Here is a 27,038-nt window from a genome sequence, read left to right as displayed (position 1 = left end):
TTTGATTGGGCTGATTGAGTAGTTCTATAGAATTCAGGTCGATAAATCCAATTTGGTTTCCAAAAAGGGCTTTAAGATGCCATTTAACCAAGTTTTTAGTTCCCCAGAAAGGTAGATGTCCATTATACCGACCTATAGTCAGGCCAACTGTATGAGGCTGGAGTACTAAACGATAGAATTGTCCTGATTCTTGGTTTGATGTAAAGATTTGTTTATGTCCATATAGCTCCTCCTTGTCCTTTTTGGCTACGTTTCTAGTTAAAGGTATAGTTACTTCCTGTATGAGATGATCGAGCTTATTTGTTATTAACTTCAAGCTGTTGTAAATAGATTGTACAGTTCTGGCTGTCAGCTGACATAACTCTTTGATATCACTTTTGGTCTCTTCAGGTCCCTCGATGCCTCTAATCTTCTCCATTTCTTTCTCCTCAAGTGTTAGAGATACTGGTTCCTCACAGGGGTTCTTTAAAACATCCTCCTCTAGAGGAGTGCAGCCCAATGAAGCCAGGGGGGTAAACTGATTGGAGGTGGGAATGTTGTATTTTAGTATATTATCTGGAGCAAAGTAATCTTCTATCTTTTTTTGCTTGCAAGCAGGAGTAGTCAAATCTTCCATTCCTTCTGTACCCTCTAAATCCTGGGTCCTCCTTTTTTGCCCCATCTCTTGCAGGCTTATTAATTAATCAGGTAATTAACACGACTCAGCGGTATACAGTAAACAATCCACAAGACCAGGATAAACTTTCAGTCTTTTCCAATAAATTTTAAAAGATCAGAAATTAGTACCAGTAATCCTTCTCAGTGTGCTTACCCGAGTTGCACATTTAGCAGATAAGAGAATTCAGTTGTAGACAGTCCGCTTTAAAAATCCTCCTTAATCAGCAGAGATAACCGTTCCAAGGACATGTGAGAAGGAATTCCAGTTGTTATTAATAAATAAAAGAACTTAAAACAACTTAAAACAACTTAATTATCTGTTGAGAGATTAAAAGAGGAGGTTTAAGACTCCCAGCTCTCAGCGTCAGAACCTCGCCGCCGCCATCTTGTCTCCCACATGCATATGGACAAAAGCACTCATAAGCTTATACCCAACAAAAGTATAAAATATAAATCCTATTAGGGGCAAAGCTCGTTGTATCCAAGAATACAACGGGCGCTAGAGCTTGGCAGTGGGAAGAGGAAGGGGAGGAGTTGTCCAGTCTGTAAGGGCATGGGGTTGAATGTGTGTGTTGTGTGGGAGGCTGTGGTGGCGTGGTGGCAAATGAGGGCATGGGTGTGGAGATATGGGTGTCAAGAACCTGTGGTGTGGAATGTTTGTTGAGTGTGGGAGAGGACTGACCTTTGGGAATGTTGGCATAGTGGTTACAGATGAGCTTTCCAGAGCCATGTCCTCAGATATGTGAAGGGAAAATCAGACTGAAGACTCTTCTTAGGGGACGATTACATGGCAACCAATTCCTCCCAGTTCTGCGTCATTTCCCTTCTTGTGTGAATTAGGCTACATTCACCGAAATGCCCCTCTGCCCTAATACATATGGGGTAGTCACAGAACACAGGTGTCCACCCTGTTCCTTCTGTTTCCCATGTTTTCACTGTTGGTAAAATGTTATGTGCCCACATGCTTCTTTCATGGTTGCTCCTTAGAAGAATGGATTTTTGTACCCTGCTGTTTACTACCCAAAGGAGTCTCAAAACAGTTAACAAACACCTTTTCCGTTCGTCTCTCCACAATAGTCAACCTGTAAGGTATGTGGAGGTCTGTATGTGAGAGGTCTGAGAGAACTGGGAATGGGCCGCAGTGACCCAGTAGGCCTAAGGTGACTCAAAGCATTTTCCAATCATCTTCCCTTCCTCTCCCTCTCCCTCTCACTATTTACAGTTTCAGGCTGTATTTATTTAGATCTTCCTGCACTTTCCTGACTCACAGGACTGATGCTGGTCTGCCTGTCTGAGCCCCAGAATACAAACAGTTGCTGGTAAGGGCTGGCCATAATCCATAGGCATCACACTGCCTGCTCATGTTTAGTTTACAATCTACAAGTACCCCAAGGTCTCGTTCACACACAGTGTTACCTAGAAGCGTATCCCCCATCCAGTAGGCATGCTTTTCATTTTTCTGACCCAGATGCAGAACTTTACACTTATCTTTATTAAATTGCATCTTGTTCTCATTTGCCCATTTTTCCATTGTGTTGAACTCTGTCTCTATCTTCCGGAGTATTTGCCAGTCCTCCCAATTTGGTGTCATTTGCAAACTTGATAAGTAGTCCCTCCACCCCCTCATCTAGATCATTAATAAATATGTTAAAAAGTACTGGACCGAGCCCTGAGGTACCCCACTACTCACCTCCCTCCAGTCTGATGAAACACCATTGACAACAACTCTTTGAGTGCGGTTCTCTAACCAATTCCCTATCCACCTAACTATCTGAAAATCCAGATTGCAGTCCTTCAACTTATCCATCAGAACATCATGGGGAACCTTGTCAAAAGCTTTACTAAAATCCAAGTAAACGACATCAACCGAATTTCCACAATCCAGCAAACCAGTCACTTAGTCACAAAAGGAAACCAGGTTGGTCTGGCAGGACCTGTTGGAGACAAATCCATGCTGACTTCCTTGGATCACCAAATTGTCCTCCAGATTTAATATCTGCTCCATTATCTTCCCCACAACAGAGGTCAGACTCACTGGTCTGTAGTTTCCCGGGTCATCCTTCCTCCCTTTTTTGAAGATCAGAATAACGTTTGCTCTCTTCCAGTCCTCCGGGGCATCTCCAGTCCTTAAAGAGGTCCCGAAGATGATGGACAAGGGTTGTGCAAGTTCTCCGGAAAGTTCATTGAGCACTCTCGGGTGCATTTCATCCAGCCCAGGGGATTTGAACTCATCCAGTGCAGCTAAATGCCTCTCAACAACCTCTCTGTCCATGTCAACCTGCCACCCAGACACTATCTCTTGGCTACTGCCATCTTTAGATGTGCCTAAACCCTTTGACCTGTGGGAAAAAACAGATGTAAAATAGGCGCTGAGTCTTTCTGCTTTCTCTGCATCCTTCGTTAGAGTTTGTCCATCCGCACCCAACAGTGGGCCTATTGCCTCCTTTACTTTACGTTTGCTCCTCACATAACTGAAAAATCTTTTCTTGTTACAGTGGGCTTCCCTGACCAATCTTAGCTCACTCTCAGCTTTGGCCTTTCTTTTGGCCTTTCTGATCTACAGTGCCTAGTAACCCGTAGGTACTCTTCTTTAGAGCTCTGTTCTTCCCTCCATTTCCTGAACATTTCCCTTTTCTTTCTTAGTTCCTCTTGAAGTTCTCTGTTCATCCAAATAGGCTTCTTAGATCTCCTGCAGTGTTTTCATGTTTCTGCGATAGTCATTGATTGAGCATGCAATAGCTCTTGTTTGAGTAGCGCCCACCCTTCACATGCTCCCTTCCCTTCCAGCATTCTCATCCATGTTTTTTAATTTATTAATGGGGGATAGATGTGACCGCCAGCTACCTCAAAAACGGACCCCCAAATCCCAACAGTAAAAGCCAACACTAAATACTAACTACTAAGATGCCCATCAATTAGGGATTTAAAGCATCTTAGAGCATCATACTTTCCTCCTTTGATTTAAATCCCCACAGCAACCCAGTGAGGTAGTCTAGGCTGAGAGAGCCCAAGTCACCCAGCAAGCGACTATGACCGAAGAACTGAACGAGGGAGACTGGGCTTCCAATCCCCATTTTGTCCTGAAGCTCAACAGATGACTTTGGGCTAATTGTTCTCTCCCAGCCTAACTTACCTCATTAGGATGCCAAACTGGGAGACAGTGATATAAGCCCCTCTGGGTGGGATAAGACAGTTGTCCTAATCCTGCTGTATACCACATTGGTCAGACCCCACCTGGAGTCCTGCACACAGTTCCAGAGGCCTCATTCCTAAAAGGACGTGGACAAAATGGAGAGGGTGCGGAGGAGAGTGACGAGAATGATCCAGGAGACCAAGCCCTGTGAGGAAATGCTGAGGACTTGGGAATGGTCAGCCTGGAGTAGAGGGGATATGATGGCTGTCTTTAAGTATTTGAAAGGTTGAAAGATGGCTGTCTTTAAGTATTTGAAAGAGGAGGGCAGGGAAAGGTTCTGTTGGCAGCAGAGCATAGAACCCTCTGTAATGGAGAATAAACTGTGTGGAGAATAATACTGGCTACATATCAGGCGAAAAAATTTCACAGAGTTGTTCAACAGTGGAGGAAGTGGTGAGCTCCCCTACACTGGCAGTCTTCAAGCAGCGTCTGGACAGATACATATCTTGGATGCTTGAGGCAGATCCTGCAGGAAGCAGGGGGTGGGACTAGATGGCCTGCATGGCCCCTTCCCACTCTAGGATTCTGGGAGTTTAGTTCAGCAGTGGAATGGGCTGCTTAAGGAGGTGGTGATCTCCCCCTCCCTGGCCATCTTCAAGCAGAGGCTGGACAGATCCTTCTCCTGGATGCTTGAGGCTGATCCTGCACTGGTTAGACAAATTGGACTGTATGGCCCCTTCCCACTCTAGGATTCTATGAGTATATGACAGACATTTGTGGAGTGGCCATCCCTACAACCCTGAATGTACTGACCAGTTGCCTTGAGTTGGAATAGCAGATTGGTTCAAACTGGGTCATCTGAAGTTGCATTCAGCTAAGATGGAGGTCTTCTGGCTAGGCTAGCATCCCCCAGATGAGGCACTACAACTTGTGGCACTTGACAGGATCCAGCTAACAACTTCAGTCACTATCAGGAGCCTGGCAGTGATCTTGGACTCCTCACTCAGTGGAGGCCCAGATCACAAATGCTGCCTGCCAGGCCTTTTACCACCTTCATTAGCGCCTTACTTGTCAGTGCCTGACCTGGCCACTGTGATCCATGCAATGGTCACCCCCCCCCCCAGATTAGACTACTGCAACTTGCTCTACATGGGGCTCCCCTTGTATCTGATCCGGACACTTCAACTGGTCCAGAATGCAGCTGCCTGGCTCCTTACAGGAACCAAGTGAAGAGGTCACATTTGACCAGTGAGTGCCCAACTGCCCTAGATCCATATGGAAGATCGAATCAGTTTCAGGGTTCAAGGTGATGGTATTCACCTTCAAGGCCTTAAATGTTCTGGGACCTTTATACCTGTGTGACTGGCTTTTCCCTTATGCCCCCCGGAGAAATCTTAATTTGAGCACCCCAAATCTGCTCACAATCCCCAGGCCTGTGGTTGCAGCCCATAGAATACCTTCCCCCTACAGATAACAACATTTCAACACCCTTGGGGGAGTGGTGGCATAAAAATCTGAAAAATAAATAAATATTTAGGGGATAACCTGTAGCTCAAGGAGAGAACATTTCCTTTGATTGCAGATTATTATTTATGTATTGTAATTGTATGCCACCACTCTTGAGCTGGCTGGCTCACGGTGGCTAACAACAGTTTAAACACAATTTCCAACAAAGTGCAACTACAACATTTCTAGAAACATCAACAAAAAAAATCCACCCCCATTCAATTCCCCCTTGGCTGCCATCCCCAGGTAGACATTACATAATTAAATAGTTTGACATTGGAGAATATCAGAGGAGGGGGCCAAGATTGGCCTTGGAAGGTTCATGCCCCCGTTACCTCCAGTACAAAGCACCAGGTAACAGGTGATGTGAAATGATGTGACACAAGACCCTGAAAATGGGTTGCTAGTCCAAGGAGATGACCCCGATTGGATGAACCAAGGGTCTGACTTTGCATATTACAACACTGAAACATATATCATGTGAGCTGAAGCTTAATAGTCTGCCTGTGGCAACTAGGGATTTAGTGACAGATGAGATTCAAACCAGGGACTTTCTGAGCCCAGAGCTGGGTCTTATGTGCGCAACGTGCCGTTCTGGTTAAATCTTTTCCCGGTGGAAGTTAATAAGGGGCAGAAACAGATGGTAAAGTAATCACAGGGTTGGAGAATTTTCCATTATGACTGGAGAGTTGTATGTTTTTGTTTTTCTTTTTAAAGACAGCAACCTTTCAAAGCAGAACATTTACTTTTTTGACCAAGTAACAGGTTTGCTGGATCGGGGAAATTCGGTTGATGTCATTTACTTGGATTTTAGTAAAGCTTTTGACAAGGTTCCCCATGATGTTCTGATGGATAAGTTGAAGGACTGCAATCTGGATCTTCAGATAGTTAAGTGGATAGGTAATTGGTTAGAGAACCGCACTCAAAGAGTTGTTGTCAATGGTGTTTCATCAGACTGGAGAGAGGTGAGTAGCGGGGTACTTCAGGGCTCGGGGCTCGGCCCGGTACTTTTTAACATATTTATTAATGATCTAGATGAGGGGGTGGAGGGACTACTCATCAAGTTTGCAGATGACACCAAATTGGGAGGACTGGCAAATACTCCAGAAGATAGAGACAGAGTTCAATGAGTTCTGAACACAATGGAAAAATGGGCAAATGAGGTAAAGGTAGGTAAAGGTATCCCCTGTGCAAGCACCGAGTCATGTCTGACCCTTGGGGTGACGACCTCTAGCGTTTTCATGGCAGACTCAATACGGGGTGGTTTGTCAGTGCCTTCCCCAGTCATGACCGTTTACCCCCCAGCAGCAAGCTGGGTACTCATTTTACCGACCTCGGAAGGATGGAAGGCTGAGTCAACCTTGAGCCGGCTGCTGGGATTGAACTCCCAGCCTCATGGGCAAAGCTTTCAGACAGCTGCCTTACCACTCTGCGCCACAAGAGGCTCTGGGCAAATGAGAACAAGATGCAATTTAATAAAGATAAGTGTAAAGTTCTGCATCTGGGTCAGAAGAATGAAAAGCATGCCTACTGGATTGGGGATACGCTTCTAGGTAACACTGTGTGTGAACGAGACCTTGGGGTACTTGTGGATTGTAAACTAAACATGAGCAGGCAGTGTGATGCAGCGGTAAAAAAGGCAAATGCCATTTTGGGCTGTATCAACAGGGGCATCACATCAAAATCACAAGATGTCATAGTCCCATTGTATACGGCACTGGTCAGACCACACCTGGAGTACTGTGTGCAGCTCTGGAGGCCTCACTTCAAGAAGGACATAGATAAAATTGAAAGGTGTCGGGGACCCGCTTGCTAACTGAAAAACCAGGGTGCCCCTTTGAAGAAAACGTCACGCCAGGCCTGGTGAACGATACAACAGGAACAAGCTTTATTTCAGCAACGTGGAGTCCGCTGGTATGGAGTAAGAGCTTCCACCGAACTCCAGGTGGAAGCTCCCTTTTATACAAAACCCACCTCCTTAGGCTGTATTGCCCCACCCAGTACTTGCGGAGGGAACATGCTGATACAATCATGACTCATGCACATATGCGAGGTTTTCCGGGGTTCCTGATGGCCCATTTTCCTGGAACAAAGGGCCATCTCCGGGCCCTTGTCAAAAGGTGGAGGGGGACATTGAGGTTCTTTAGCGGCCATTGCCACCTCAACGATCGGGTGGGGCGCCCAGCTGCCGGCTTGCCTATGATCACCATGCCCTACCTCCGTGATCGCGGGCGCCTCTGATGGCGGGGTTCGGTCCGGTTCCCCAGCCACCAAGGACCGAACCACGACATTCTGCCCCCCCAAAGGTCCATTCTCCAACCCCCCGGGACGGCCAGGATACCGCTTGTGGAAACGTTCAGTGAGTCGGGGCGCAAGGACGTCCGCTGCCCAGACCCATTCCCGGTCCCCCAAAGCGAAGTCCTTCCATTCCACGAGGTACTGCAACTTCCCCCTGTGGAGTCTAGAGTCCAGGATATCCGCCACCTCGTGGTGCTCCCCCCCCGGCAGGACCTCGGGCGCTGGCGGGGAAAACACGGGGTGCCAAACGTCACCGTCCGGAGTTTTTTTTAGAAGGCTCACGTGAAAGACGGGATGGATGTGCCGGAGGTTCTTGGGGAGCTTGAGCTTGACCGAAACTTCGTTGATCGGGGCCAAGACCTCGAAAGGCCCCAAAAACCGAGGGCCTAGCTTCTTGCTGGGCAAATTCAACCGTAGGTTCCGGGTGGAAAGGTAAACTCGATCCCCCGGTCGGATCTCTTCAGCTGGTCGTCTCTTCCGGTCGGCGTCCTCTTTCTGCGCTGCCTTGACTTTGTGGAGCTGCTCCTGCAGCGACTTCCAGCAGCTCCCGGCACGCTTCCCCCACTCGCGAAGGTCGGCCGATTCCCGGGCGGGGACCTCTCCAAGCTCCGGGAAGTGTCTCAGGTCTGTCCCGTAGACGACGGCAAAAGGCGACATCTCCGTGCTGCTGTGGTCTGCGTTGTTGTACGCGAACTCGGCCAGGGGGAGCAGGGGCACCCAGGTGTCTTGATGATAGGAACCGAAACACCGCAAGTACTGCTCCAGTACTTGATTAACCCGCTCGGTCTGCCCGTCCGTCTGGGGGTGGTAAGCGGAGCTCAGCCCTTGCTCGATGTCTAACAGGCGCAGGAAAGCTTGCCAAAACCGGGACACGAATTGTGAGCCCCGATCGGAAATCACCTTGTCCGGCAGCCCGTGCAGTCGGAACACGTGATCCAGGAACATCCGAGCCAACTGTGAGGCACTGGGGACACTGGCGCAAGGAATGAAATGGGCCTGTTTGGAAAATAGATCTACCACCACCCAGATCACCGTTTTCCCCTTGCTGGGAGGCAAGTCTGTTATAAAGTCCATGGAGATCACTGACCACGGCCGGGTCGGGACCTCGAGCGGGTGCAGCAGACCTTTCGGCTTGCCAACCCCCGGCTTGCAGGTCAGGCAGACAGGACAACCACTGACGTAAGCTTTTGTGTCCCGCCGCAGACTGGGCCACCAAAACCGCCGCCGGGCCAACTTCCAGGATTTTACGAAACCGAAGTGCCCGGCGGTCTTAGCATCGTGGCAGAGGCTGAGGGCTTCCCGTCGTAGCCCTTCCGGGACGTAGACAGCCTCCCCCCTCCGCCAGAGACCGGAGTCCAAAATCAAAGAGTCCCGGAGCTCAGCCAGCTCCTCGTCTGTCCCGTAGGCTGCCACTAGGCGGTCTCGGAGCGGGGCGGTCGCCGGGTCGGGCTCCCATTCCTCCCTGGCCCGACGCCTAGTGACGACCCCCCGTCCCAGCTGCTCCTCACCAAACACGGACCTGGTGCAGGGAGCGTACCCCTCCCCATAATGCGGCAGACGGGAGAGGGCGTCCGCGAGGAAATTCTCTTTGCCGGGGATGTGACCAAGCTTGAAATTGTACCGCGAAAAGAACTCCGCCCACCTCATCTGTTTGGCGTTCAGGGATCGCGGTTGCCGGAGCGCCTCCAGATTCTTGTGATCTGTCCAGACCTCGAACGGCTCCTCTGTTTCCTCCAGCCAATGCCGCCATTCGGTGAGGGCGAACTTAATCGCAAACGCCTCCTTCTCCCAGGTAGACCAGTTCCGCTCCGTTTCGGCGAATTTTCGTGAGAGGTAGGCCGCCGGCCTCAGCTGTCCCGCCTTGTCTCGCTGCAGGAGAACCGCCCCGGCTGCTGCGTCGCTGGCGTCGACTTGTACCACCATCGGCTGGGTTGGGTCGACGTGCAGTAGCGTGGGCTCAGACGCGAAAGCTTGCTTGAGGGCCAGGAACGCTGCCTCCGATTTCTCATTCCAGCCGAGCGCTGCGCTGGGCCGCGTGGCGCGAGGACCTCTCCCCTTGGTACCTAGCAAGTCCGTGAGGGGAGCCACTACGGAGGAGTATCTGGGGATGAAGCCTCTAAAAAAGTTAGCAAACCCCAGGAAGCTTTGTAGCTGTTTCCGGGTGCGGGGCCTTTCCCAGGCCAGCACCGCCTGCACCTTCTCGGGGTCCATAGCTATGCCCTGGGCTGAGATGCGGTAGCCCAAATAGTCCAGGGAGGGACGGTGGAATTCGCACTTAGCCAGCTTCACGTATAGGTGGTTTGCCAGCAGGCGCTTTAACACCTCCCTCACCAGGGTCACGTGCTCTTGGGGATCTTGGCTGTAGATCAGGACGTCATCCAAATAAACAACCACCCCCTGAAACAGAAGGTCCTGCAACACCTCATTAATTAGACTCATGAAAACCCCAGGTGCCCCGCTTAAACCGAACGGCATCACTTTAAATTCGAATTGTCCCAATTGACAGTTAAACGCTGTTTTCCACTCATCCCCCTCCCGGATGCGTACCCGGTAGTACGCCTCCCTTAGGTCCAGCTTAGTGAACAGAGTCCCTTTGCCCAGCCGGGCCAGCAAATCCGGGATCAGCGGGAGGGGGTAAGCGTTCCCCGCTGCGATGGCGTTGAGGCCCCGGTAGTCCTGGCACAGCCGTCGGGACCCATCCTTTTTCCGGACGAACAAGACTGGAGCTCCCATGGGACTGGAAGCGGGCCGGATGAAACCTCGGGCCAGATTTTTACCCAAAAACTCCCGGAGGTCCTTGAGCTCACCCTCACTCATCTTGTAGATGCGCCCTTTGGGTAGTACCGCCCCCTCTGGGATGTTGATAGCGCAGTCCGTGCGGCGGTGTGGGGGTAGCTCGTCCGCTTCCCGCTCGCTGAAAACGGCTGCGAGGTCTCGGTACTCTGGCGGGACCTCGGGCTCTGGTATCTCCTGCTGCGCCGCCGCCTCTCCCCTGGGACGCGCCGCCGTCCTCTTGTGGCTGGAATTCTCGTGGGGGACCCGATGCCGTGCACCCACCGTCAAGTCGAACTTCAGGGTCCCCGCCCGCCAGTCCACCACGGGGTTGTGTTCCTTCAGCCAATCCAGGCCCAACACCGCCCGATATCCCGCTACGGGGACCTGGATCAGCCACCGCAGCTCTTGGTGGTCCCCTATGTGGATGGCGATAGGACCCACCTCCTCCCCGAAAGGTCCCCCCTGAATCGGGCTGCCGTCCATCTGGACGAAAACCAGGGGAACCTTCCGAATGCGCTTCGGTAGCCCCAAAGCCCGGGCTATCTGGGGGTGGACCATGCTGTGGTCGCATCCAGAGTCCAAAAGAGCCTCCCCCACCCAACTTAGTCCGTTCTCCGGGTTCCGGAGCTCTAAAATTACCACGTTCGGAGGTCGCGCCTCATGCTGTAGGGGTTTTCCCTCGCACCGCGGGACCTGCTGCCCGGCGCCGTCTACAGCAGGTCCTGGCCGTTTCCCGTCGCCTGGGCGCTTCCCGGTTCGTTGCGGAGGTCCTCCGCCCGGCGTGCCTGCTGGGGGCGTGTCGCACCTCCCCCCTGGGAGAGCCCGCGGTCCTCCCCCCCTTGCCGTTGGCACGCTGCTGCGAAATGTCCTGACCCCCCGCATTTCAGGCACAGACCTTCCCGGCGTCTCCTTTCCCGCTCGGGGTTCGGGGGTCGTTTGGGGCGAGAGTTGTCGGGGCCCGGTCTCGGCGCCTCGGCTGACCCGCCTTTGGCCTCCCGGGGGGGTGCGGCGGCCCAACCCAGGCTGGCTTCCAGCTTGGCGACCACAAAACACCACCCCTCCAGTGTAGACAGATCTTCTTCCGTCCCCTTGATCACGGCCCATTCCCTAAGCTTCGGGTTAAGGCCCTCCCGGAAGTACTCGATTTGGGTCTCCTCGTTCCAGGAGAACACCTTGCCTGCTTCCCTCCGGAAAATGTCTATATAGTCCATAACCCCCCTAGTACCCTGTCGAAGTCCCTTGATCCGACTCTTTGCCTTGTCCTCAGCCTGGGGGTCCTGGAATCGTCGGCGGAGCGCGACCACGAAGTCCTGCAGGTCCCGAGTTGCCGGGTCGCCGCGCTCGGCCAACCCTAGGTACCACTGACCCGCCTTGCCCTGGAGACACGAGGCCACCCCCCAGACCAAGTCCTCGGAGTCCTCATACCGGTCTCCATACCTCCGGGCATGCGTCAGCGCGTGGAGGAGGAACTGCGGGAGGTCGTCCGGCGTCCCGTCGAAACGCGCCTTAAGCTCTGGGGGGGAACGTTTTGGAGAGTAGTCCGACCCCCTCCGGATCCGGGATTCTCGGCGTCCGCCGTCTCGTCCTGCTCCGCTCCACCGGCTACCAACTTGCCCAACGACGCCGTGCCGCTCCCTGCCTTGCACGTCGCTCCTGCGTTGGTCCGGCTCTCGCCGCCCCGTCGGCTCACCCGCTCCCCCGAGATCCTCTGCTGTCTCGCCTCTCCGCTGGCCGTCTCGCCTACTCGGGACTGAAAACTGCTCCGGGTCGGGGTCCGGGGCCCGCTCACCAGTGCCGGGCTCGTCCTCGTCGCTGGAGACGTCCTCACTCGACGCGATCCCCTCCGCCGTTGTATTACCAGTCCCTCCGGGCCCGGCCCGAGCTTGCTCACGGGCTTCAGCTGCCTGCAAGCGCCTGGCCAAGTCCGCCATGGCCCGCCGCAGGTCCTCTAGGGATTCCTCAGGTCCTACCGGGCGAAGCGCCTGCCTCAGCTGGGTGTCCCAGGTTGGGGCCAACCCCCCAGACCTCGGCGCGCTCCCCGCCGTGCTTGGGAACCCCATGGCCCGGCGCCTTCCCTTGGCCGCCACTGCCGAGGGTCTCGGGGTCCCGGACAGCTGCTCCTGGCCCCCCGATTTTCGGAGGAAATCTCCCGGGGACATTAAACTCATGTTCCCGGGGTTCGTGGGGGTCGAGACCGCCCCGTTGCTTGAAAACGCCATCTCTGGATCCGTCCCGATAAGCGCTCGGATGCGATGCCGACCCTGGAGTTCGGTGGGAAGCTCTTACGATGTCGGGGACCCGCTTGCTAACTGAAAAACCAGGGTGCCCCTTTGAAGAAAACGTCACGCCAGGCCTGGTGAACGATACAACAGGAACAAGCTTTATTTCAGCAACGTGGAGTCCGCTGGTATGGAGTAAGAGCTTCCACCGAACTCCAGGTGGAAGCTCCCTTTTATACAAAACCCACCTCCTTAGGCTGTATTGCCCCACCCAGTACTTGCGGAGGGAACATGCTGATACAATCATGACTCATGCACATATGCGAGGTTTTCCGGGGTTCCTGATGGCCCATTTTCCTGGAACAAAGGGCCATCTCCGGGCCCTTGTCAAAAGGTGGAGGGGGACATTGAGGTTCTTTAGCGGCCATTGCCACCTCAACGATCGGGTGGGGCGCCCAGCTGCCGGCTTGCCTATGATCACCATGCCCTACCTCCGTGATCGCGGGCGCCTCTGATGGCGGGGTTCGGTCCGGTTCCCCAGCCACCAAGGACCGAACCACGACAAAAGGGTACAGAGGAGAGCGACGAAGATGCTCTGGGGCCAAGGGACCAAGCCCTATGAAGATAGGTCGAGGGACTTGGGTATGTTCAGCCTGGAGAAAAGGAGTTTGAGAGGGGACATGATAGCCCTCTTTAAGTATTTGAAAGTTTGTCACTTGGAGGAGGGCAGGATGCTCTTTCTGTTAGCTGCAGAGGAGAGGACACGCAGTAATGGGTTTAAACTTCAAGTACAACGGTATAGGCTAGATATCAGGAAAAAAAATTTCACAGTCAGAGTAGTTCAGCAGTGGAATAGGCTGCCTATGGAGGTGGTGAGCTCCCCCTCACTGGCAGTCTTCAAGCAAAGTTTGGATACATACTTTTCTTGGATGCTTTAGGATGCTTAGGGCTGATCCTGCGTTGAGCAGGGGGTTGGACTAGATCGCCTGTATGGCCCCTTCCAACTCTATGATTCAATGATTCTATGATCATGGTTCCTCCAAGAAATCAGTACACCACATGTTGATCCACACAGTCCAGTCCTTGTCCCTGACCCAGAAATTGCAACTAGTGCAGAATGCGGCTAGAGTCATAGAAACATAGGGTGAGAAAGGGCCTCCTGGGTCATCTAGTCCAATCCCCTGAACATGCAGGTCACTCACAACCCTATCACTCATCCACTGTAACCTGCCACCCCCTTGAACTTTCACAGAAGCAGCCTCTCTGTCAGATGGCTATCCAGACTCTGCTTAAAAATGTCCAAAGATGGAGAACCCACCACCTCCCGAAAAAGTCTGTTCCATTGAGAAACCACTCTAACTGTCAGGAACTTCTTCCGGATGCTTAGATGGACTTTCTTTTGCATTAATTTCATCCCATTCATTCTGGTCGGTCCCTCCAGGGCAACAGAGAACAATTCTGATCCATCCTCTATATGGCATCCTTTTAAATACTTTATGATTATCAGATCCACTCTCAGTCGTCTCCTCTCCAGGCTAAACAGACCAAGCTCCCCCAACCTTTCTTCATATGTCTTGGTCTCCAAAAACCCTCACCATCTTTGTTGCCCTCTTCTGGACATGCTCCAGTTTATCTACATCCCTCTTCAACTGTGGTGCCCAAAACTGAGCACAGCACGCCAAGTGAGGCCGAACCAGAGCAGAGTAAAGCGGTACCATCACCTCCCGTGATCTGGACATGATACTCCATTTGATACAGCCCAAAATGCCATTTGCCTTTTCAGCCGAGTCACACCGTTGACTCATGTTCAATGTATGGTCTACTATGACTCCCAGATCCTTTTCGCACATGCTACTGCCAAGATTTGGATTAGATTTGGATTACTTATTAAATTTGCAGAAGATACTAAACTGCCAAGACAAGTCTCCCCCATCCTATATAGGTCTATCTGGGTTTTCCTACCTAAATGCAGAACTTTACACTTGTCCCTATTGAATTTTATTTTGTTGATTTTAGCCCACTTCTCGAGCCTATCAGGATAATCCTGTATTCTGTTGCTGACTTCGGTTGTGTTTGCTACCCCTCTCAGTTTAGTATGGTCTGCAAAATTAATAAGTTCCTCCTCTAGTCCCTCATTCAAATCTGAGAAGGGGTGGGAGCCCCGTGCTGAAGCTGGGAGGGGGTGGGGGGATGGAGCAGCCTTCAGTGCAGGGCTCTGAGCCCTGCGCTGAAGCTGGGACTGGGTGTGGTGGGGGAACAGCATTCAGTGCGGGGCTCTGAGCCCCATGCTGAGGCTGGAAGGGGGTGGGAACCCCGCGCTGAAGCCAGCAGGGGGTGGGGGGGAATGAATTGGGGGAGAGAGTGGGGGTCCGGGAGGGGGGCCGCCGTTTGTAGGGGGCCCTCCCACACCCACCCACTGCCCACTAGCGCCCGCTGTATTTCGGATACAGTGGGCTTAATTTCTAGTCATTTATAAATATTTTGAACAACACAGGCCCCAGGACAGGTCCCTGAGGAATTCCACTTGTTACTCTTCTCCAAGAGGATGCTGAACCATTAACAAGTACCCTTTGGGCACGATCTGTCAACCAGTTATTGATCCACCTGACAGAATTAGGATCCATACCATATTTTCCCAACTTATCAACAAGATTATCACGTGGAATCAAACACTTTACTAAATCCAGATAAACTATGTCCACTGCATTCCCCTGATCCAGCAAGGTAGTAACTTTCTCGAAAAAAGAGATAAGGTTGGTCTGACATGATTTGTTCTTGCAAAATCCATGCTTAGTCTTAGACTGTTCCAGCTGCTCAAGGACCAACTGTTTGATGATATGTTCCAAAATTTTGCAACCTACAAATGTCAAGCTGATGGATTGGTAGGTACCTGGATCCTCCTTTTTCCCTTTCTTGAAGATGGGGACAACATTTGCCTGCCTCTAATTATCTGGCATCTCACCTTTTCTCCAAGAAGTGTCAAAAATAATGGACAGAGCTTCAGAGATGACATCTGGAAGTTCTTTTAGTACCCTTGGATGCAGTTCATCTGGCTCAGAAGACTTTGTTTCATTTAAAGAAACTAGGTGTTTGTGGACTGCTCCAACAGTGATCCTAGACCACCATTCCCATCTCTCTTGTTGTGTTACGTTTTTTCCACATTGAGCACTGTTTCCCTCACAAAGGAAGACTTAGGAGAAATAGGAGTTAAGGAGTTCAGCCCTCTCTTCATCATCTGTTATAATTTCACTTTCTTGTCCTCGCAGTGGTCCTACAGAGTCCCTACTCTTTTTCTTACTTGAAATATAACTAAAGAAGCCTTTTAATGTTTTTTGTTATGTTTGAATTGTTTGTGATTGAGCCTCGAATCTAGTATTCCAATTGTATTATCTCACAAAGTTTCTGTGATTCCTAACAGATCATAGTCCCCTTCTCTGTTAGGACAACTAGTTCCTCCTGCTTGTTTTCCATACTCTGTGCATTAGTATAGAGACATCGCAATCCATCCTTTGTGTGCCCCATGGTTTTAGTTTTTGAACTTCCTTGCAAGTTAGTAGTTCCCTGCTTATGTAACATTCCCCATAGATTTACGATCTTCTCATCTTCAGATCTTGCCATCACACCAAGTTCTGAATTTACATCTCACTCCCCCTTTGGATTTAGTTTAAATACCTCTTTGCCAGGTGTGCAAAGGTTCTCCCCAAAATACTTTTTCATTCCCTTGTGAGATGCAAACCAATGCCTGATAGTAGCCCCTCATATTGACACCGTAGAGCAGTGGTCTCCAAACCTTTTATCACCGGGGACAGGTCAACGTTTGACAATTTTACTGAGGCCCGGGGGGGGGGTGTAGTTTTTTGCCGTGGGACGTCACTACCATCTGAGCCCCTGCTCCATTTGCTTTCCCGCTGGCACCCCTGACTTCCTGCCGCCCGCTGAGAGACACTGCCAGCAGCAGCTGCGCAGTGCCATGCCAAAGGTGAGCCGGCGGCAGAGTGCCAGGGCAGCCCCCCGAGGCAGCAGCCAGGAAGGAGGACGAGGAGGAGCTGTGGCCCGGTACCGACTGATCCCCAGACCGGTCCTGGTTCCCGGACCGGGGGTTGAGGACCGCTGCCATAGACCATGATCCTGAAATCCAGACCTTTCCCGACGACTCCAGTGACGTGGCCAGTCCTTTACTTGCGTGATTTTTCTCTCCCTTCCTAGGCCACGGCCACTTCCAGGAAGGACTGATGAAAACACAACTTGTGCTGCCAGGCCCTTTGCCTTTCCCCCCAGATCCATGAAGTCTTTCTTAATATGTTCCATGCTGTGCTGGGCAGTATCATTTGTTCCTACATAGATGAGAAGGAAGGGGTCATGATCTGTGGGCTTGACGAACCTGTCCAGCCTTTCTGTGACATTCCTGATACGTGCACCAGGTAGGCAGCAGACGTCTCAAGACAACAAGTCTGGTCTACACACTTCGGCCTCTACGCATCTCAGCAGGGATTCCCCAGTCACCAGTACCCGTTTCTTTGGGAGCAGACCTAGAACTCTCACCTGTGGGGCCCTGTAAACTTTTCAGGGCTTCGTGGGAGCTCCAGGAGAGAAGACCTAGAACTTTCACCTGTGAGGGGCCTGTGACTCATTTCCTGGTCTTCGTGGGGGCTTGGGGACTCAAGCTCCTGTGTCCCTGAATCGATGTCTTCAGGCAGATCCTGGAACTGATTATTGAGCATCAATGGGGCAGACCTTCACCTTATTCTTCTCCTATGTGTAATAGCCTTCCATTTGTTACCCTCCAGTGTTCGGTGCTCCTGTGTTTGTTTTGATAGCTTTCCCTCCCCCTGCACTTGCTCTCTCTAGAGTACTTCATGATTTCTGTCCAAGAACTCTTCAGCCTCCTTAATCTATTGCAGTGTATTCAAGCGTTCCTCTAAACCCTGTACTTCCTCCTCCAGCAGAGCCACTAATTTATACTTGCTGCATGTGTAAAAGCTGAGGTAAGAAGACAAACATGCCGCAGATGGAACATGTCACTTCCTCAGCTTTTTCAGATGTCATGCCACTTTGATCCATTCCAAATGCTTCTCAAACAGTCCTGCATTTCACTGAATCCTTCGGCTTGATCCTCTGGCAAAGAGCCAACAGCCAACAGCCCTTCAGTTCTTGCCCTTTGGCTCCTTATAGAGACTTCTGGCTTGATCCAGAATCCAATAGTCCTTTGGTTTTTGTAGTTTTGCTTAGAATCATGGAATCATAAAATCATAGAGTTGGAAGGGGCCATACAGGCCATCTAGTCCAACCCTCTGCTCAACACAGGATCAGCCCTAAGCATCCTAAAGCATCCAAGAAAAGTGTGCATCTAACCTTTGCTTGAAGACTTCCAGTGAGGGGGAGCTCACCACCTCCTTAGGCAGCCTATTCCACTGCTGAACTACTCTGACTGTGAAAATTTTTTTCCTGATATCTAGCCCAGGGGTCATCAACCCCCGGTTCGCAGCCCGGTGGCGGGCCGCAAAGGCCGCGGTACCGGGCCGCCGCCAGCCCCGCCTGCCTTCCCCACTGGCAGCAAGAAGGAAGGGAAGAGGCAGGCGCAGCCGCCGGCATGGCGGTGACACAAACACGCATACGCGCTGTTTCCACGCATGCATGTTAGCGCCCCCTAGTGGCGAAAACGCGCGCACACAGTTGCAGCGCATGTGCGTTAGTGCCACCTGGTGGCGAAAACACACATGTGCGGCAATTGCGAGTGTGCGTTTTCGCAGCCCCCGGGCCGGCGGCTCTTCCCTCACTCCGGAGGCGGTCCCTGAGCTGAGAAAGGTTGGGGACCGCTAATCTAGCCTATATCGTCGTACTTGAAGTTTAAACCCATTACTGCGTGTCCCCTCCTCGGCAGCCAATGGAAATAGCATCCTGCCCTCCTCCTGAACATTCCCAAGTCCCTCAACCTATCTTCATAGGGCTTGGTCCCTTGGCCCCAGATCATCTTCGTCGCTCTCCTCTGTACCCTTTCAATTTTATCTACGTCCTTCTTGAAGTGAGGCCTCCAGAACTGCACACAGTACTCCAGGTGTGGTCTGACCAGTGCCGTATACAATGGGACTATGACATCTTCTGATTTTGATGTGATGCCTCTGTTGATACAGCCCAAAATGGCATTTGCCTTTTTTACTGCTGCATCACACTGCCTGCTCATGTTTAGTTTACAATCCACAAGTACCCCAAGGTCTCATTCACACACAGTGTTACCTAGAAGCGTATCCCCCATCCAGTAGGCATGCTTTTCATTTTTCTGACCCAGATGCAGAACTTTACACTTATCTTTATTAAATTGCATCTTGTTCTCATTTGCCCATTTTTCCATTGTGTTCAGATCTCGTTGAACTCTGTCTCTATCTTCTGGAGTATTTGCCAGTCCTCCCAATTTGGTGTCATCTGCAAACTTGATGAGTAGTCCCTCCACCCCCTCATCTAGATCATTAATAAATATGTTAAAAAGTACCGGGCCGAGCCCTGAGGTACCCCGCTACTCACCTCTCTCCAGTCTGATGAAACACCGTTGACAACAACTCTGAGTGTGGTTCTCTAACCAATTCCCTATCCACCTAACTATCTGAAAATCCAGATTGCAGTCCTTCAACTTATCCATCAGAACATCATGAGGAACCTTTTCAAAAGCTTTACTAAAATCCAAGTAAATGACATCGTCAGAATTTCCCCATCCAGCAAACCTGTTACTTGGTCAAAAAAGGAAACTAGGTTGGTCTGGCAGGACCTGTTGGAGACAAATCCATGCTGACTTCCTTGGATCACCAAATTGTCCTCCAGATGTTTGCAGATCGCTCCCTTTAATATCTGCTCCATTATCTTCCCCACAACAGAGGTCAGACTCACTGGTCTGTAGTTTCCCGGGTCATCCTTCCTCCCTTTTTTGAAGATCGGAATAACGTTTGCTCTCTTCCAGTCCTCCAGGACATCTCCAGTCCTTAAAGAGGTTCCGAAGATGATGGACAAAGGCTGTGCAAGTTCTCTGGAAAGTTCTTTGAGCACTCTCGGGTGCGTTTCATCCGGACCAGGGGATTTGAACTCATCCAGTGCAGCTAAATGCCTCTCGACACCCTCTCTACCCATGTTAACCTGCCAAAGGTGTGCTCCTCTGGCTGCTATGGTTCTCACTAGAACTCCTTGGAGGGCCCATATCAAACCTGTGCTGGCTGTCATTTGAATTCTGGATCTGGTTTAAGGTTTTAGTTTTGACCTTTAAGACCATTTGTAGTCTGGGACCAGTGTATCTGAGGGACTGCATAACTCCTTATGCCCCTCACAGAGCCTTGCATTCTGCGAGTTCTAAAAAGCTGGTGGTCCCTGGTCCATGAGCAGTGCGCCTGGCCTCGACCACCTCCCTGGTGGAATGAGCTCCCAGAAGAGATAAGGGCCCTGACGGAACTTCCACAGTTCCACAGGACTTGTAAGACAGAGCTCTTCCGCCAGGGGTTTGGTTGAAGGCAGGGCAAGGGAAGATCTTGGATTCCTCCGCTAAGTGTCAACTTCTGACACCAACCCCAAGAAACCTTGGGGGGGGGGGGGAGAGGCTTGCAGTGGGGGGTTGGGTTTTTAATTGTTTTAGACTGTTATGTTTTAATCTTGTTAAGCGGCACAAGATGGCTGGCCAGGAATGGTGGTTTATAAATATGAGAAAATTTTAAAAATAAAATGATCAAGAAGGCAAGGTCAGTTTAGATAGATCTTGACTGGATGAATGGCAAATATGATTAAAGGACATGACTATTGCTAAGTTTGGGATAGTGTGAAGAAGGGGAAATTCTTTTTCTTCTGCCGTTGGGATCTCCAAATGAAATTACTCGAGGAATGAACTAATCGACCATCAGTTTAGGACACAGACGTATTTCTGTGGAATTTGCTGTCAGTAACCAAACAAGGATCGAGTGCAGGATTTGTATAGAATAGGCCTTGCAGTGGCTCAGCTAGTAGTTCAACGGAGCCTTCAGTTGCCCTCCCCACTTGTTCAGGCCCAGGGCTCAGAACCACACAGTGTCTCGACCACCACCTCCCTTGTCTCCAGAGTCTTTGGAGGCAGAAGAGGGCCCAATATGCCAGAGCTAACACAGATTTGCAGGGCCTGGAAAATGGAGCTCTTCCATCAAGCTTTTGGGGCCAGTGAACTGATAACATCTACTGCAGGGGTAGTCAACCTGTGGTCCTCCAGATGTTCATGGACTACAATTCCCATGAGTCTCTGCCATCAAACACTGGCAGGGGCTCATGGGAATTGTAGTCCATGAACATCTGGAGGACCACAGGTTGACTACCCCTGATCTACTGGGCTCTCCAGAACCCCTTCCCATCAGAGATACCCACTGGATGCATCACAAAGCAATCTCAAGTCCAACCAATCTACTAAGTCATGGTTTTACATTAAATGGTTAAACAGGTAATGATTTAAATTTTCAATAATGCTGATACAATTTACCGAGTTCAATTTATTGGAGTGTATTGTATCTTATCTTATACCGGAGCATGAACATTGATCTTCGCTGTGATCTGCCCTGAGCCGCAAGAGATGGGGGTATCAAAACATAATAAATAAATGCGGGACAGAAGGTGGAGTGTCCAGTTAGTGGCCCAGAGATGTTGAGACAGCAAGGATGAAAGTGTGCACACCCAGGTGATGTGTCTCAGTTGCAGGACAAATGCCTCTACTGTAAATGACTGGAAAAGGGGGAAATGAGTTGCAGAACAATGCATTGAATCACTTCTGACCTCACCACCACGGATCCTGCCTGCCTTCTGTGACTCCTTGGACCATATTTGGAATTAGTCTTCTGAATCCATCCAGAGCTTGCACTTATCCCTGACTTTGTGCTTGACCCAGAACCTGGACTCTGACCCTGTTATACTGAATCACACTTTCGTCTCACCAACTTCATACCCTCCTTGCACAAAACAGCCCCATGACCAATATTTCCCAGGACAATAAATGTTAAATATTAGCTATTCTGCAAATCAAAATTTACACCTTTCTCCATCTGTTCTTTGGATGAAGAGAAGGTGTTTGCTTAACCTCCCAGAGGAACCTTTGCAAGCAGAACTATTACGGGGCATCAACTTATGGTGCCTCCAAGCTATCGGTACACAATATCCTCATTAAAAAGTAAAGTCAAGGTCAGCGGCTATAGATCTTGACTTTCCGGTTGAGTGGGGAAAACGACAAGGTGACACCCATTTCCCGGCCTTATCGCTGGAGTCGTTCACCAAAGGAGTTAGAAATAACCCTGATGTTTTGGGAATAACAACATCGAGATCTCCACAAAGTTTGTTGCTCCTCCTGCAGCAATCTCTCCAGGGACCAAACTCAAATAGAAAAGCAGAGACAGGTGTTTAGCTCAAACACACACATACACACAAAAGATCTGAAAAGTATTTCCTTGACACAGGAGGAGGAACTGGGCATCCCTTTCCTGGGGAATTGAACTAAATCCGACCTAGATAGCCCAATCTCATCTGATCTCAGAAAAGTCCTTGGAATTGCTACATAGTCCTAGAAAGTCCTAGATTGCTACATAGAGGCAGGCAATAACAATCCATCTCTGTTTGTCTCTGCCCGGACATGGATGGATAACCTAGGCTAGGAGGATCTTTTCCAGTCTCAAAACCTACATAGTGTCAGCCCTGGTTATCACTCGGAAAGGAGTCCAGCAAGGCAAGAACAGACCACATCTGAACATCACTTGTCTTGAAAATCCTACAGCAGGGGTGGCCAAACTGTGGCACTCCAGATGCCCGTGGACTACAATTACAATGAGCCCTGGCTGGGACGTAGTCCGTGGACACAGTTTGGCCACCCGTGCCCCATAGAGTCCCCATAAGGTAGCTATGACTTGATGGCATTGTTCACACCAACCAGCCTTGTCTTGGTCTCTGAATTCTGACTAATTCCCCTCTTCATTCATTCATTTATTGAAGAAAGTCTACATCATTCATTAGCCTTTAGACCAGACAATACAGCCGTCGTTGATTCCCCACTTTATAAAATCACCCTGATTTTGAGGTTGGAGCCCAAACCCAGCAGTGTTACAACTTGGATGGATTTTACTCCACACAAAAGGGGAGGGGGGGAATTATCCAAAGCAGAAATACTAAAAAGAACTACAGGAGTTGACAGAAATGGCTGGCCGAATTTGACAATTAATACCAAAGAGAGTGTCTTTAAAAGGATCCATTTCCTTTATTGAATGGGATTGTACCACTGGAATAACAGCATGAGATACAGGAAACCTTGAAAACAAGACTTGGGAGAACCATTAGAAGAGAATGCTGGGAAGACGTCAATTAGATGTTCTAAATGCAAAATGCCTTAACCTTAAACGAAGCATGCTCTTTCAGATAGCATGTACCACCAGGGACATCCAAGCAGCATTTATCTACAACTGTCTATCCTAAAGAAATGGCTGTAGAAACCATCCTTTCCACATTTGGTGCTCCCATCCCAAGGTCCAGAGACTTAAGAGCAGAGTTATCCAACACCTAAAAGTAGTTAACCACTCCCAAATGCCAGACAAATCTCAGACGATCCTTTCTGAACGTTCAAAAGAATGCTGAAATCCCATTTGGCAGCTCTGAACAGAGTCCAATGCAGTGGAAGATTTTCACATCAGTTCCAAAGCAAGTCGAAGAATCTGGGCTGATGTAGCCTTAGGAAAAACACCAGCAATATCCAGGAAGGTATAAATATACACGGCCACTTTATTGAGAAATGGCAGCCATTTTAATCCTGACTAGGATTAAGTTCTCTGGGCGTCTAGAAGAGGATAAATATTGCCATTATTTCAAACTATTAATTGAATCTATTAAGAATAAGTAATACAAGGAATCATAAAGTTGGAAGGGGCCATACAGGCCATCTAGTCAATGTAGAATCAGCCTAAAGCACCACGGAGAAGGATCTGTCCAGCTGCTGTTTAAAGACTGCCAGTGAGGGGAAGCTCCTTAGGTACCATATTCCACTGCTGAACTACTCTGACTGAATTATCCCTCCCCCCCATATCTACCCAATACTGTTCTACTCATAGTTTAAAGCCATTACTGCAGGTCCTCTCCTCAGCTTCCAACAGAAACTGCTTCCTGCCCTCCTCCAAGTGACAACCTTTCAGATACTTCAAGAGACTAACCATATACCTGCTTTTCCAGGCTGAACATTCCCAAGCCCCTCAGCCTTTCCTACTAGGGCTTGGTCCTCTGCCCCCAGATCCTCTTTAGGAATACCCTTTCCATCTATTGTAGTTACTTTTTTGTTATTGTTAATTCTACTTTTAACTAACATGTCCCTAATGTTTTTTGATCTCCTGTAAGAGAATAGAGGTGGAGCTCTGCATCTAGGGATGGTTGATAAAAGATGCCAATGTTTCTGGATAGTGGCTGTGACAAAATTATAAGATCTGTTGTATGTAAAGACAGCAACCATCCTATCTGCATCTTGATTTCTTATTTTAGGTATCAGAAGGGACTCTCTCGTTATATTCCTCAAGGTTTTTTCCCCCTGCGGTCACTGTTCGGTATGTGCTTTGGCATGCAAGAGAAGCACATTCCAGAATCAGGCTGGTGATAGAACATACCACATAAGACAATTTATAAATTGTTCAAGCCATTGTCATATATGTGATTGAATGTCTCTGTAGAAAACAATATGTGGGGTGTACATCTAGGACCCTAAGAACACGAATTTGTGAGCACAGAAGCAACATGAAATGCAAGAAACTAACAAGAAGTTAACAGCTCCCTTGGAAAAGCACTTTGTGGAAGCTGGACACAGAGCTGCGGTTCTGGGCCATTGAACAGGTGTCTGCCACGGCAGATATATCATCCAAACTTTTGAGGAAAAAAGAACTGTTTTGGATATACAAGCTGAACTCTTTTACACATGGCCTTAATGAAGAGATGGACTGGATGTCGGCATTTTAATATGTATCAATGTTGTATTAATGTACTTTAGTTTGCAGCTGGGAGACTGGATATGGTGCCCTCCACCCCCTTTCCCTCCCCTACACACACACATTTTTTTGCTGGACTTCAAGGCCAGTCCACGGACGCTGATGCAACAATAGCAAGATTGCATCAGCCTTACAGATGGGCATAAATAGTTTCCTTCCTAATACAATGATATAGCTTTTTCTGACGCACGTGAGATTACACTCTGAGTACTGAACTTAATGATAGCGAAGGTATGTATGGGGATACCCTGTTGGCAATATGGGCAATTTCACCTTTGAAAAATTTTTTTTTCAAAAGAAGTCTCTTATTTTTACAGAGTGGTGACTTAAGGAATTGGTCTCCAAAAAGGATAAAATTTAAATATTACAGTAAGTCTTCGCAATTTTATGCCAATAAAGGTATTCTGATTCTGATTCAGTAAGTCACCACTTATTTTTGAATGATTTACATATTAGACACTTCTTTTAATTATGCTCACTCTGATATTTTCCAACATTTATTTATCTTTCAGGATCCCACTCAACCATTCAGCTACACATTATAGAGAGTTCTGTATAGGTATATATAGAGTGTATTATTATAATCTTGACCACTGAGGAAGACCCGGAAGGGTCGAAACGCGTTTGGTCCTTGGTTCTATGTGCTGTTAGTTTGGTATAGTTTTTAAGAAGTTTTTATTCTGTTTTTAATTGTGCACTATAATAAATAATTAACAAGTTTTACATTATTTTTATTGTTCAGCTCAACTTTTGAGTTCCTACCTGTTAAGGTTGGGTTTAGTTCCTTATTTGGTTTAGCCCAGATCATCTTTCTCATAGAATCATAGAGTTGGAAGGGGCCATACAGGCCATCTAGTCCAACCCCCTGCTCAACGCAGGATCAGCCCTAAGCATCCTAAAGCATCCAAGAAAAGTGTGTATCCAACTTTTGCTTGAAGACTGCCAGTGAGGGGGAGCTCACCACCTCCTTAGGCAGCCTATTCCACTGCTGAACTACTCTGACTGTGAAAAACTTTTTCTTGATATCTAGTCTATATCATTGCACTTGAAGTTTAAACCCATTACTGCGTGTCCTCTCCTCTGCAGCCAGCAGAAACAGCATCCTGCCCTCCTCCAAGTGACAACCTTTCAAATACTTAAAGAGGGCTATCATGTCCCCTCTCAACCTCCTTTTCTCCAGGCTGAACATTCCCAAGTCCCTCAACCTATCTTCATAGGGCTTGGTCCCTTGGCCCCAGATCATCTTCGTCGCACTCCTCTGTACCCTTTCAATTTTATCTACGTCCTTCTTGAAGTGAGGCCTCCAGAACTGCACACAGTACTCCAGGTGTAGTCTGACCAGTGCCGTATACAATGGGACTATGACATCTTGTGATTTTGATGTGATGCCCCTGTTGATACAGCCCAAAATGGCATTTGCCTTTTTTACCGCTGCATCACACTGCCTGCTCATGTTTAGTTTACAATCCACAAGTACCCCAAGGTCTCGTTCACACACAGTGTTACCTAGAAGCGTATCCCCCATCCAGTAGGCATGCTTTTCATTTTTCTGACCCAGATGCAGAACTTTACACTTATCTTTATTAAATTGCATCTTGTTCTCATTTGCCCATTTTTCCATTGTGTTGAACTCTGTCTCTATCTTCCGGAGTATTTGCCAGTCCTCCCAATTTGGTGTCATCTGCAAACTTGATGAGTAGTCCCTCCACCCCCTCATCTAGATCATTAATAAATATGTTAAAAAGTACCGGGCCAAGCACCGAGCCCTCAGGTACCCCGCTACACACCTCTCTCCAGTCTGATGAAACACCATTGACAACAACTCTTTGAGTGCGGTTCTCTAACCAATTCCCTATCCACTTAACTATCTGAAAATCCAGATTGCAGTCCTTCCACTTATCCATCAGAACATTATGGGGAACCTTGTCAAAACCTTGAAGTGAGGCCTCCAGAACTACACACAGTACTCTGAACCCTCCTCTGCACCCTCTCCATTTTGACTACGTTCTTTTTGAAGTGAGGCCTCCAGATCCACAAACAGCACACTAATTTACTGCCGCAGGAAGTGGTGGAGGCTAAAAGCCTATATAATTAAAAGAGGGGTTAAATAAACATATGGGGAAAGAGGTCCATCAGTGCCTATTAGCCACAAGATATAAATGGGAGACTCTGGGGCAGTGATACTCTGTCTTCTTGGTGCTTGTGGGGAGGGGGCAAAAGTGGAAGGGCTTCTGGAGTTCTGACCCCATTGGTGGACCTCCTGATGGGCATTGTGGGATTTGGGCATTGTGTGACACTGAGTGCTAGATTGGATAAGTCACTGGCCTGATCCAACATGGCTTCTCTTATGCTCTTATGTCCTGGGCAGAGGTGCTCTGATTCAGATTTTCAGATGTATTAATATATGCCTCCAAGCCAGGTACAAAAACACTCTAAAACCCTGAACAACACTGTAAA

The 27,038-nt window shown here is 49.2% G+C and overlaps 1 protein-coding gene across 8 annotated transcripts in view; it reads right to left on the bottom strand.

The window, feature by feature from the left end:
* The window catches only part of B3GNT8 (UDP-GlcNAc:betaGal beta-1,3-N-acetylglucosaminyltransferase 8), a 55,811-nt gene that overhangs the window by 9,658 nt on the left and 19,115 nt on the right, over nucleotides 1-27,038 (bottom strand). Inside the window, exon 1 of one of the 8 annotated variants that reach the window (XM_077336585.1) lies at nucleotides 812-1,417. The exons of the other annotated variants lie outside the window; for them this stretch is intronic. The gene's annotated coding sequence lies outside the window, so the exon portion shown is untranslated. Of the gene's footprint in view, nucleotides 1-811; nucleotides 1,418-27,038 lie in introns of those variants that run through there. 8 annotated transcript variants of the gene reach the window in all.

Source organism: Paroedura picta, chromosome 5 (assembly GCF_049243985.1).
Source record: "Paroedura picta isolate Pp20150507F chromosome 5, Ppicta_v3.0, whole genome shotgun sequence".
NCBI classification, from domain to species: Eukaryota; Metazoa; Chordata; class Lepidosauria; order Squamata; family Gekkonidae; genus Paroedura; species Paroedura picta.
This window is presented reverse-complemented; position numbering and strand designations above follow the sequence as displayed.